The sequence below is a fragment of the Pholcus phalangioides genome, unplaced genomic scaffold (genome assembly GCF_987345545.1).
Source record: "Pholcus phalangioides strain wild (caught in Gottingen) unplaced genomic scaffold, Ppha-v1.0 ptg000008l_1, whole genome shotgun sequence".
Classification (NCBI taxonomy): Eukaryota; Metazoa; Arthropoda; class Arachnida; order Araneae; family Pholcidae; genus Pholcus; species Pholcus phalangioides.
In genome coordinates this window covers 49,067,102-49,081,364 of record NW_028301601.1, presented here as the reverse complement: position 1 = coordinate 49,081,364, position 14,263 = coordinate 49,067,102, and the positions used below count along the sequence as shown (strand labels likewise).

Sequence of the window (14,263 nt, the reverse complement as noted above, 5' to 3'; positions counted from 1 at the left end):
AGTGGCCCACGGTACATCTCCACATGAACTAAGTGGCCCGTGACACATTTTCAAATCAACGAGGAAGTGGGCCGCGCTGTCCTAAAGATTGAGTATCCTTGCATTAAAGTAATGTTGAAGCGAAGGGTTTCTTATCAGTAGTGTTTTAACAATAAGAGAGCCACTAAATCAAATGGACCCCAGGACCAGGGCAGCAGGCAGATCTGGTGCCCCGGACCAGAGGGGGCGCAAATATGATCTATTAACCCCACCTTCAACATTAGAAGAACGAGGCACCAAAATGCGTGCTTGCACCGGCCAACTAAGCATCTAGTTGCGGCCCTGTCCAAAAATTTATTTTTGAGGGGAGGGGGACACAGTAATAGAGAGCAAACGAATATACCATGTTATAACATATATCTCTGCCATTTCCTTAGGTTTTGAGAGGATGGACCCCCCCCCCCCCACTGATGGACAATTGAAGCAGCACCTTGAAGGCTTTTATTGATTCTCAACATTTTTTCGAAAAATTGAAATTTTCATAACTACAATTTTATAATTACTTATCATATTTTCAATTGCGTATTTCTTTCATTCATTCTAAATTTTCATTAGACTTTAATCATGTCTCTCTTAAAATTCTAAATTTTTGTAATTTTTTATTATATGTTCATATTTTTAATTAGAAGTTTTTTTTATCATTACCGTGTATCCCAAGATGATGTCCAACCCAGAAAGCACAAACGTGGTAAACTTTTTCTCGCTGTAGATATTTTTTTTTTTTAAACCTAGTGAGTTCAGCCCTGACTTCAAGGATTGTAGGTGCGTTATCCTTGAATTCAAGGTCTGAAAGGGTAATAACATTTCTTTTGTATAGGCTACCATTTCTGTCAAAAAAGCGATACCCAAATACCTTTATATATTTAAAATTCAATGTTATTCAAAATATCTTTCCACTTCTTGAATATCAAAATTCATGAGCCAAGATCTAGTGAATATAAATAAATTAATACAGTAACTGAGGATAGGAATCAGACTTGTTTAGAAAAAGTTCAAAAGCACCTCCGCTCCAAATCCTAGCAAGTCTTGAGAGTTCAATAAAGATTTCACATTTTTGTAAATAAATCACAAAATAAATTGAAACTGAAGTATTTATTGATGAAAAAATATCAACTAATGTTCATTTACAATACGTATGATTGCAGCCACTATGCACATGCAAAGGACTTTCTAAACTTTCGATCATTTCTACTTTCTTAGCATAAAAGTGTCAAACTCCTGTTGGATGTTCTTTTTTTGTGATTAAATGTTTCCTTTCCAGAACTGAAACTAATGAACCTCTGATATCATGTAGTGTTTTGTGGAGAAAGACCCCAGCTTTCATTTTATCTGGAAAGAGAATGAAAACAATTGTAAAATACTAGACAAGCAGTTATGATGAAAAAACATTCATTTAACAAATACAATAATACAAATACAAACTCAAAGGCCACAACAGGAAAATTGCCCAAATTGCCCAAGTGAGGACTGATGCTGGGAATAGGTTTTTAACTCAAGCAAGGACGGTGTTTCAAAAGAGATGGGATGGTTTTAAAAAGATGGCAGAACAGGTGAAACAATCTCATTTTCACCTTAGCAATACATAGAACAAAAAATGTGCTACAATACACTTGAGAGCAGAATTGACTTCTGGGGGGGGAGGGGAAAACAAGGAATTTCCTACAGAAAAACGAGTTACCAACCCTTAAAAAAATGATTTAAATTAATTGCAACTGATTACAATAGCATGTAAAAGGTGTTTTTTATTTTGTAATATTTTTTTTTTCTGAAAATATTTGAAATCATTATAATATATTTGAAATTTTGCTGACAAGGGAGGTGGAGGGTATCGGAAAAGGCTAAAATTCTTCTTACACAATACAGTAGATGCGGTTTATTGAAATCATGCATAATGCTATCATTTGGATATTGCTATCAATCACTAATGCAAAATATAGAATGGACCAATACTGTAACATGAGAAAAGTTCATTGATAGTTATCAAGACTTATGGCTTTCTTTATTTATTTATTTTTTTTTTTTGCACTTAGAAGCCGAGGTTTAACCATACTTTTGTGAGAGGTTAAAAAATGTAACACCACTCCCATTGACAAACATTTCTGTATTCTGGATGATGATTTTTGCTTGCACATGAAATCGATAGGCTATCTGAATATTATTAGCTGCTATAATCCATGTACATGTGAAGCTGCTTTTGCAAAATGAACTTCCAGCAATGCAGGCACACAAAAGGTAAGATCAAAAAAAGAAACTTCAGTTCTCAGTCAATTAACCAAATTCAGTTTTTGCTTGAAAGACTGTCTCGAGGGATCTATGAAACACACACACATTACATGAATTAAACACGACTGAATTAAAAAAAAAAAAAAGATTTTAGCTTCAAGGGAAAAAACCCAGCATGATTTTTCCTCAAAACAGTCCTAAATAATGTTTTTCGACTTTTCAGAGACACACTGCAATAAAATCAAATTTTGCACCACCCTTAGACTCCATTTTAACAATCGCATGAATTTCTGGCGACCATTTATCTATTTTATAATCACCACGTCAACTGATATTTGTCAAGCCCTGAGCTTTGTGGAAAACCAAAATGAAGTTGCCCTGTTTTCATGTATCCTGTTTGACCAGGCAGGACTCAAGATCATCATATTGGCTTCTGGGTTTCTTTCGGCTATAGTTATCAATTGGTTATTGTTATCAGAAACTAAGATTCTCATTTCTTTTTCTATCCTGTGTATATAATATGACAAGTGTAAGATAACAGATGCAGATGAGATGGCATGGGGCTCCTCTCCAATTGCTTTTAAAATATACTTCCATCCTGATATGTATACATTCATCCGTCTTAACTAAACCCAGAAACTTTTCTCCAACTCCCAATCCCATCTCGTCTGTAATCACCACAAAATTTGTTAATCACGACAGTACCCAATTGTCCAGGGAAAATATGTTGCAAAAATTTTGTGTGTGTGTGTTTTTTTGGACACAAAATAAAGTGTTCCAGACTCTGCCACAAAGCTGAGCTGGAAGAGATCTCGGCAACGGGATAAGTCCAGTGGCAAAGTTCTGGCGTTCATTCATTCATTGTTATAAGAAACTATGAGTCCTCATTTTGGAAGCAAATATTGGTTTGTTTTTTTCTTCATTTTTTATGAAAGCCCCATTTTTTTGTGATTTCAAACCAGGCCTTCGATGCTTAGAACTGAAGTTACGTCCACTTTAGAGTTGCATTTTTACCAGGATTGGCAAGTTTTTGATGGTTTAAACTTTCACATCAAAAACCTCAAATATTGCTTTTCAATATAAAAATTCCCATTGGAAATGCACATGTTAATTGCATGTAATGTTTAAAGTGACTTTTATACAAAAAATAAATACTTAATATGATTATAAAATAATTTTCTACTCTATACAGAATTATTTTGGACAATATATGTTTTCTTTCTTACAAAATATACACTTTGAATAAAGCATAGCATAAATGCTGAACGAAAAACTATGGAAGGATTTAATATTCTTCAATCCTCCATTTCTTTAACTGCTTATATATGTGTATTGATTTATATAAACCATCTGCTGTACTTTTTTCATAAAAGATAGGTATTTAAAAAGTTATTTTACGTCATTTATGTAATGTTGATTTTTATTATTAAATTATCTAAATAATCACTGATACTCAAAGCAATACCCTTATTGTGCATAACATTAGAATATATCTAGCAATCAATAACAAATTGTAGGACAAAAATTTTCTTTAATTTGGCATTGCTGGCTTGTATACGATGCTTAAGAAACTCCTGTAACTTATTCTTAGTGCATAAGTAAGAATAAGTTTTTGAATATGATATGATATATATTTACAATGCATTGGTTTTTAGACTGAAGCTGTATCTAAATATGCAATAAGTATCATGTCCTGCCAGCTCTTCTTTGATTAAAAATACTTGTTAAAACTCTGGATTTATATGACCTAACCTAATTTTAGGTGAGAATAAATGAGCACAATTAGTGTATTAACAGATGCTACATGAGAATTTTTACATGGAATAAAATTTTGTGCGTAGATCAGAAAATTTAAAATATCAAAATAGATATTTTGTGCTCAGTAATTATAATTCAAAATATAAAAACATGTTAATCTACATAAAAGTAAGTGTTTTATTCAACATATCTATCAGGTTAACAAAAACTATTTGACATCAGTAAGTTTTTGACTGTTTTAATACTGAGCTAATTTCTGAGATCACAAACCTATCTCACATATATTGAATAAACAGCTTCACTTTGCTAAGTAAATTGAACACAGGAAATCAGTATTGTACATAAAATGAAACATATGAAAGTGTTTTTCATCATGTTATATACTTATTGTGTTCAAAACATTATCCAAAAGCATTCATTTAAGATTTTGACGGTTTTAAATCAGTTTGTGACACTTATCATGTCAAAAACCTAACCCCAGTTTTTACATCAAGTAATCTGTGAATGAAAATTTTAATGGTGTTTTATCAAGAATGTTATTTCTGACATTTTACTCGGGTTTGAAACACAATTTCTAAAAATTTATTGACTATCATTGTAAAATTTTATTATATTTAGCCATTTGTTGTTAAATGTCATAGACCAAAATCTAAGGTCTATAAAAATCTAAGTGTTTGCCTAATTGCAGTGTTTTACATACACGATATGTTAAGTGAGATTTCAAAAATTCCCATGCACATCAATTGAGTGAAATGATACTTTTGCCAAAATTTGGGATTCGAATCGGAGTGAAAACTTAGTGTGGTTAAAGTTATATAGAAATGTCCTCTTCACTTGTCAATACAAGATTCATAGAAAGACTGGTTATTTGTGGAGATGAAGATGAGAACCAGTCTTTCAATGAATCTTGTAGTTGAAGTTATGCGATGCATAAATGAAATATAACATTTTTTTAAAAAAAAGTATAGAGAATAATTGAGGCTAAATCTAAACGTAATATAAATGAGAAAGTATTATAAATTAGTTATATAAACAGGGTTCCACTGTAAATAAGTGATTTCCCCAATTCTCTGGAAATACAATTTCCTGTTCCTGGAGGCTCAAAAATGTCAGGAATTTAGAAACCCTACTATCAGCCTCTCACGAAAGAGTTTCCTTTAGGGGCAGCCCATGAGGCTTTGCAACCGGGTTGCAGTTAAGCTCGAGCTGCCTCTTGTGGAGGGGGGCCCATGGTACTATCTCTAATATAACATTGATTTTTAGATTGTTTCTGTAGTTTTCATGTCTATAACATTTTTGAAAAAAAAAGAAGGCACAATTGAATATAAAACTTAGGTTAGCATATTAATGGCTTCATTGCTACCAATATGTCATTAAATAGAGGTATAAGCTCAATAACTAGAAAAGATGCATTAAGATTGGGAATCACTCACAATTTCTTACCTCTCTGCTTTAGTAAGAGCCAAAGGTTTGCCTAAAGTGACTTTGCCAGTGCTGTACTTTGATTCCTGAACTTTCAAATAATATATTATTTCAGCAGGACACTAGACATTCATCTTTCTGCTACCGTGACTTTTGCAACTTCTATGGCCAGTGCATCTGCTGGTGAAATTTCCTGACCTATGACAGACAAAGGTCTTCCACATTCATTCTTTTGTATCCTTCTGATTCTGCTTTTAATAGAAATATTTTGACTGCCATTCCAAAGATCAAAATCTACAAAAAAAAGAAGAAAATCATGTATTTCAAAAACACAACTCAGGGCCAGAACTGAAGGAGGGGAGGCAACAAAATTCAGAAGGGCTGCTAATTTTATGTGGAAAAAAAACAGTTATAAAATCATTAATTAAATTCTAGTGGTGGGAGCAGTAAAATCACACTTGGCCCCACAAAAATCGCAGTAAACCCTTACAGCTGCAATCCTGAGATATCTTGTTAAACTTGATCTACTTATTTTGGTCATCCTGAAATATCTCGGGTTCTTTTAGCACGCTTTTATAAACATAAGTGGCAATTATGATGCACATCAAGAAAATTTTAAAAACTGCTTAAAGGGTTCAGGTTCTGGCATAATTTCCCTTTTCAGTTGTTGTTAATTTTAAAGTTGTTGCCACCGGCGATTTCATGGTGGGGTGAACAAAAAAAAAAAATGTTTTAGCTTTGTGTTTGCTTTCCACGCAACAAACGTATATTTAAGAAATATGTCAGATACTAAAGATATTTGTTTACGTAGATTAAATGAATTAATGGAAATACAATCAAAAAACGTTATAACACCCACGTTATTATCACTATCCAATCCTTCAACGTTTCCTATAGTGGAAAAACCATTTCTTTATTCTGATTAGCTTATTTATTTGTTCAATATAAATTGAAATAAATCTTTTAAATGTGCCATGGTATCTTCATTGAACCTTGGTTTTCCTGCATGCTGGAAAGGACCAGACTACAAATTTCAATAAGCTGGAGTCTCTCCCAATTTTTATGGCATACCAGCTAATACAGGAAATAGGCTACTGTAATTTTGATGCCAGTAAGTGTCATCTTAATGCATGGGATCACCCCAGCATGTGGGGTCGTTCCCCCACAGCCTGAGGGCCTCGAGAGCAGCATGACTGAGATCCAGTTTAAATTAGACTAAGCATGGCAATTGGTGGGCAACAATTTCTGTCCAGGTGGGGGGGTCCCCATTAGGGACGTTTGATACATTAATTTTTTTCTTAATTTTTGGTCTGCTTGGGAAGGAACCCTGGCACTGTGTACGCCTCTGGGGCCTGTGATGCTCTTAGAACGCCCCTGCCCAGCAATTTTAATGATGGTCGTATAACGATTTCCTTGATTTAAGGAATTTTAGGAAGTTTCTGTGCATATATCTGAATTAATGTTACCCCCCCCCCCCCGATAAAACAATTTTCTCGATTTAAAGAATGGAAATGCCGGTTTTACACAATTCGTTAAATCGAGGTTCGACACTTTATTACTAATAATTTTAACAAACGAATCAACTCACTCAGGATCGATGAAAGGAAAATACGTGCTCCTCGCTTTCAATTTCATGTCAATAGCTTTCAATCAGATGATTGCGAAGAATATTGAAGCTGAGTGCTTTCACATTCTGAACGTATTAACAGTAGTCGAAGCGGAATGTATTGTTTGTTGGCCGTTTATTTTCGTCATGGAATGACATAATTACAAAATAAAAACCCGAGAAAAAACAAGCGCAAAACGTGAGGGAAAAATGGCGGTAAGATCAGGATCACCAAATCCCCAGCAGCCGGTAACCCATTCATTTTTGTTACATCATCGGCAGCCAATCATATCACGGAGCCCGTAAAAAGTGAATTTTTCCACAATATACTTTATAGTAATGTGCTGCCATCTAACCTTAAATTTAAAAGCGACTCATGTGGTGATGGTGAAGTTAAAAGTAAAGAACTATATTCTTTATTCCGCTTAGTTCCTCATAAACAAAGCTCGTGAACTGAACTGAAAATTCAAACTGTAAGGTCGGTTATTTTATTTGAGCATAAGGAGGCGTCCGAAACAAAGAACCTCTTAATGAGCAGACGACAGACAAGAAGTTGGTTCCCTACAAGCTAAGCTCACAAACAGAACTGGAAGTTCGAACTGCCAGTTCAGTAATTTTTTCAGGACAAAAGGAGAGATCTAAAACAAGTAACCTCGAGAGAAGCAGACGACAGAGATCATATTACTGGAGGGAGCATCCAGCCACCGCGACTGCAGCGACATCAAATGCAAGGAAATAACGTGACTCGGTCAAAACAAACTTCCCGCCTGGCAATTTTTCCATAGAAATGTACAGTTCGGTCTCTAAATATTGGGTTTTAAAGATTTAAAAAACGGATAGAGAGAGAGAAGAACTCATGTAAGGATGAAAAAAGGTTAAATTATTTAATTTCATTAATATACCGGAATCCTTTCTTTCATTAATGTGGAATAATTTCTATCATTAATGTGGAATAATTTCTATCATTAATGTGGAATAATTTCTTTCATCATTTCTTGAATATTTCTTCACTATTTCTTGAATATTTCTTCACCATTTCTTGAATATTTCTTCACCATTTCCTGAATATTTCTTCACCATTTCTTGAATATTTCTTCACCATTTCCTGAATATTTCTTCACCAATTCTGAAATTTTCCTTCATTAATTCTGAAATTTTCCTCCATTAATTCTTGAATTTTCCTTCATCAATTCTGGACTTTTCTTCATTAATTCTGAAATTTTCCTCCATTAATTCTTGAATTTTTCTTCATCAATTCTGGACTTTCCTTCATTAATTCTGCAATTTTCCTCCATTAATTCTTGAATTTTTCTTCATCAATTCTGGACTTTCCTTCATCAATTCTGGACTTTCCTTCATTAATTCTGCAATTTTCCTCCATTAATTCTTGAATTTTTCTTCATCAATTCTGGACTTTTCTTCATTAATTCTGCAATTTCCCTCCATTAATTCTTGTATTTTCCTTCATCAATTCTAGAATTTTCCTTCATTATTCCTTGAATATTCTTTCATCAATTCTATAATTTTCCTTCATTATTTCTTGAATATTCTTTCATTAATTCTAGAATTATTTCCTTTATTAATTATCATTTCTTTCATTACTTCTGAAATAATTGCTTTCATCAATTGTGGATTTGTTTCTTTCATTAATGCTGGAATTATTTCTGTCATTGATTCTGAAGTTATATCTCATTAATTCTGGAATTGTGTCTTTCATTAATTCTGGAATTGTGTCTTTCATTAATTCTGGAATTGTGTATTTCATTAATTCTGGAATTGTGTATTTCATTAATTCTGGAATTGTGTCTTTCATTAATTTTGGAATTATCTCTTTTTCATTAATTTTGGAATTATCTCTTTTTCATTAATTTTGGAATTATCTCTTTTTCATTAATTTTGGAATTATCTCTTTTTCATTAATTTTGGAATTATCTCTTTTTCATTAATTTTGGAATTATCTCTTTCCTTCACTCTGGAATTATCTTTCATTAATTTTATTATTTTTTTCATTAATTCTGGAATTATCACTTTTATTAATGCTGTAATTATCTCTTACATTAATTCTAGAATATTTTTTTCCATTAATGCAGAAATTAAAACTTCCATTAATTTTGGAATTAACTCCTACTTATGCCATAAGAAAATAACAGGGGATCGTGTTTGTTTTCACCGAGTCACGTGATGTTCCTACGAAAGATGTTGGAGGACAGTTCTCAGCACTGCCAAGGCGGAGACCGCTGATGTCATACTCTCCCCGGAGGCTTGATTTATGTACTGTTGGTGTTGCCATCTAATCTCGAAATTTCAGGCAACTCATGCGATGATGAGAGAGAGATAGCGAGTTTTTTTTTTGGCATAAAATTTTTTTGTGAGACGAAAATTTCGGTAACAAAATTCGTACATTTGCAAGAATCGATTTTATGTAGAAAAAATAATTATTTCTTTCCACAAAAGAAATTCGGACAATATGGATGATCGAAGAAATAAGTGAAAATACGAATTAAGTGGTCTTCATCTAGAGTTACCAGATTAAAAACTGAAAAAATAGAACACCTGGTGAGAACCTTAGGCAGTGTCGTCTTAACACATGCTTCCCTCACCCCGGGCCGTTGCCGAAGAGCCTCAAGGGAAGAAATGCCTCAGAAAAACGAGACGTAGTTGGATTTTTCAGGTAGGGCCTCCAAAAAAAATCCCTAGGCTCGGGGCCTATCATGCTATTACGACGATCCTGCCTGTCAGCCCCACCCTTGTATGGGGGTCATGAAATTCCAGTACTTGATTCCTTTACTTCTATTAATTTACATTAATTAAACAAAAACAGCCATAAAAAATTCGAAATATGATCAAAGTTATCGAATTGCAAAGTATATTTGATAAAGAGATGATGAAGCGCTTTAAAAGTATGACAATTCAATATGATTCAAGCCACGATGAAGTGTCAGCAGGTGGACCACGATAATTATTAATAATTTATGAATTTTGAACAATTAATTTAAATGCCATTCCCCCTCTCAATGGATCGTGTTTGATTACGATTCAGACTATCAACGCGTTCCTGAAATAATGGAAAAAAAAATGAATATAATAGGATGCGCTATTTGTGGAAAAAATTTCCCCTTCAAGATTTACGTTCGTAACTCGAAAAGTTTGTAAGTCGAGGAGCAACTACATAAAATTTTGTCAGAGGACGCCGCAATTGTTTTTTTTTTGCATTGGGCTTAAGCCTGGTCATGACTCCCATTTTTGATTTTAAATATCTCAGGGAATAATTCAGTCAAAAACATGTAACTTGTTTGTTGGGCTAAGAAAAGAAAGAGAGCAACAACTGTATACTTGGAAGTTAGAGGACGGGGGGGGGGGGGGGTGGATATCGTATACAAATTTTCAGTGTTTATTTTGCGTAACGTACACTGTATTTTCATCCTCAAAACTCGTACAGGGTAATTTCGGGTCACATTCTGAGAATTTTCAAAATTATAACCATACCACTACGATGAACGGTTGATGGATGGATAAAGGCTGTACCAACACTCCAAGGAGAAACCATTGAATCTTGGAATGGCCATAATATTACCAATAGGCAGGGCCACAACTAGTGGGGGGGGGGGTAGGCTATTCTGTTGCCCGGGGTGCATGCGCAAATTTAACCATTCAACCTATCCTTCAGCGTTACGAGGGGGTGCCTAAATGAGTAGTTGCCCCGACTAACCAAGTATCCAGTTGCGGACCTGCCAGTAGGTATCTTATTTCTCACGAATCACCGTTATATTAGGTATTTTTCCTTTTAGATGCATTCTCAAGTTTGTAATTTACACCTGGTAGCATTTCTTTTACTTCTATACATCAAACTACACAGATGATCCACTAATGACGCACAAAAATCATGCCCTTATTCTGTAGAACATGGCTTACTGCATGGGCCCATATGGGCACTTCTGGCACCTGCTGGGTGTCAAGTGACAATCAGATCTGGTTCCGATTTTCAAGAGTAAATATGCAAATAGGTAGGTAGGAATTTTTAGCTAGGTAGTAGTGCCTCTCTCAGAAAAATTGCTTTATATGAGGACGTATGATAATGTTAAGACAGTCCTGGGCGTACTTTATGAAAATTGTGAAAAGCTAATAAAAAAAGCTCAGCAAAATAATGTGAAGTCTCTAGTTTGCAATATCATTAGTTTCTCATATTTTGTGCCATGCTTGTGATAATGATCTTCAACTATAATACAATCAAGTGTTCTTAAAATTTTAGGATCTTCTATCGGATGATTAATGTTGAAAAGAAATTGTACATTTAAAGAAAAAATACCATTTGATATCTTTTTGTGGTGCCCCTTTAGTACTGATGCCCTAAACACGTGCTTATTTTGCTTAATGGTTAATCCGGCCCTGACTGCGTACATGATTTCTCTGGAATGAATGTTTCAAACAAATATTTAAAAAATTTTCACACGTATTTTAGTTAATTTTTTTAAATTCATAGTAGGTCTACAATATGAACCTATACCGTTGATACATTTATTATTGTTGAAAACGATGTGAACTGTTATCCGCACATGAAGAGAATAAAATTAATAAAACTGCTTGCTACCACTTTTTGTGATTTTTATCACTATAAGAAAGCGTATTTTGGAAGCTACAACTGACATTTTCTCAATGAAACCATAATCATTTACACAAAAATAAACTTATTGGGAAATAATACAAATTTCATCCAGTACAGTAACTTGACGACACTTCGCGAACTGGCCGGGTTAATAACGAAATTGGCCGATTCGTGAAAGGACTGTTAAATTTGAAATTAACATAGGAACAATGCTAGGTAACCTGGAATTCCTTTATAACGAAATTCGTTTTAACGAAACGATTTCTCCGGTCTCTTGGCGTTCGTTATAACGGGATTCGACTGTATTCATTTTTTAGCATTATATAGAACAGAATTTTAGCAATATACGTATACTAGAATAAAAATAACACACGCAGTATATATTTCTGTTTTTTCTTTTACAAAAATGTCCTCATACCATTTTCGTTATCAAATGGGGAAATAGATGGCAGCACATTCTGTCGCATCAACGTGAACACGGTATAAAAAATCCACTCTTGATGAAACTTTAGAGAGAGAGAAAAGCTCTACACACACGTGTGTGTGTGTGTTCTTTTTCTATCTTCAACCTTTTTTCACAACTGCGGACCGGTGAAAATAGTTTGAAATTTTCGTAGACCGGTGGAAAAATAGAAGAAACAGTGTGTGGACCCAGGGCCGTCTTAAGAGTATCATGGGCCCCCGGGCCGAGTGGTTTTTCGGAGGCCCTACCTGATATATCCTGGAAAATTTCATCCGGATCTCATTTTTGTGAGGCCCCTCTTCTCTTGAGGCCCCCCGGGCCCCTGCATTAAGACGGCACTGTGTGGACCGGCAATAAATAAATAAATAACATTACACAAAAATTTTCCCACCGGAAAAAAATGCAGTCGACGCTCGTTATAACGACCATTCAATTGTAACGGCCAGTGCGACACGTCATTATTTTTTATCCAATGTTATTTTCACAATCCCCCCCCCCCCCCCACTTGTAATTTTTATCCAATATAACGACCGGTAAATACCATTCAATTCCATTACAGCGACAGTACTCTGCTTAGTATCCAGCAGTCTGTTTTTGGTGGGTTTTTACAAAAAAACACAAAATCCGTCATTGCTTGTGTTTGACTTTTGATGCTTAAAGAAAAGACATAGATTGTTAAATGCACCGGTTCTCAACCTTTTATAGCCCATGGCTCCTTTTGGACCCACATCTTCTTCTGATGGCCCCGTCTTATTCAGGAGCCCCTCTCATCCAGTATCTGGGCCGCAACTGGAGGGAAGCAGACGGGTCTGGTGCGCCGGATCGGAGAGGCGCAAATTTTGCCCTTTAACCTCTCCTTCAACATTAGGAGGAAGTGTCAAATTGCGTATTTGCCCCGGCTGACAAAGTATCCAGTTGCGGCCCTGTCCAGGATTGAGACCCTTTCTAGGGTGTGGTGATCCAGAAGGGGAGAGGGGACGATAATCCCTCCCATGAGCCGAATTATATGGGAAAAATAGGTCTGCGTCCTCTGCCATAAATCCCGGACCGTTGTGGCGGACGATTTTGGTTTTGGTGATCGGAACGAGACGACGATGAGGGAGATGTGCCGAACACGACGCGGCCATCGCGCGCCGCTCGGGGGAGGTCTCGACCTCGGATCGGATTTTTCCGAGTACCGATACCTGGTTGATCCTGCCAGTAGTCATATGCTTGTCTCAAAGATTAAGCCATGCATGTCTAAGTACAGGCTTTAACAAAGTGAAACCGCGAATGGCTCATTAAATCAGTTATGGTTCCTTAGATCGTACCACGTTGCTTGGATAACTGTGGTAATTCTAGAGCAAATACATGCCATAAATCCCATCATTGCTGTTGTAAAGCCGATAGCAGCTAGTTTGCAATTGATCAGCATTTTTTTTACAGCTCGACTCCACAACCTCTTGATAAGATCAGCGTCAAGTACAACCATCAGATATCACGAAATCACAGAAGTATCGATGACGTTTGATGGACATTAACAAATTTCTTGATCTAACGTTTTCCATCTTCAAACAAAGTCTTTAGCTACTTTAACTCGAAAAAAATAGAGACCAATGAATGAGGAGACTTCTTCTGAGTGGAGGTGAACATTTGGATTCTTTATCCAGAAGTTTAAGACTTGTAAGAAGATGGAAATTTCATTTGTCATGACTGATTTTGCCGATGTTAATTTCTGAAGAAATGATACAGCTTCTTGAACGTGAGGAAAAAAAACTTGATGGCCAATAAAAAATCCATCTTCATACAAGTCTTAAACTTCTGGAATCAAAAGATAAAGAATCCAAATGTACACCTCCACTCAGCGAAGTCTCCTGATTCATTGGTCTCTTATTTTTGGTGTTCCAGTAGCTGAATGAAGACTTCATTTGGAGATGGAAAACTTAGATTAGATCAAGAATAAAGTCCATCAAATATCATCGATACTTCTGTGATTTCGTGATATCTGATGATTGTACATGATGCTGATCTTATCAAGAGGTTTTGGAGTCGAGCTAAAATAGACTGCTCAATTGCAAACCAGCTGCATGGTTAAAGCCAAAGATGACCGCAGTACAATATATTCGTATGATATCAGCACGCGTTATCCCATAATGGCCGAATAAATATA

The 14,263-nt window shown here is 35.3% G+C and overlaps 1 long non-coding RNA gene across 1 annotated transcript; it reads right to left on the bottom strand.

Moving 5' to 3' along the window:
- Positions 1-1,122: 1,122 nt before the first annotated feature.
- On the bottom strand, positions 1,123-7,292 carry LOC149084432 (uncharacterized). Its single transcript, XR_016192976.1, has 3 exons — positions 7,031-7,292; positions 5,464-5,736; positions 1,123-1,368 (listed from the first exon to the last, which is right to left on the bottom strand). It is a non-coding gene; the product is annotated as an uncharacterized LOC149084432 (long non-coding RNA).
- Between the last annotated feature and the right edge of the window lie 6,971 nt (positions 7,293-14,263).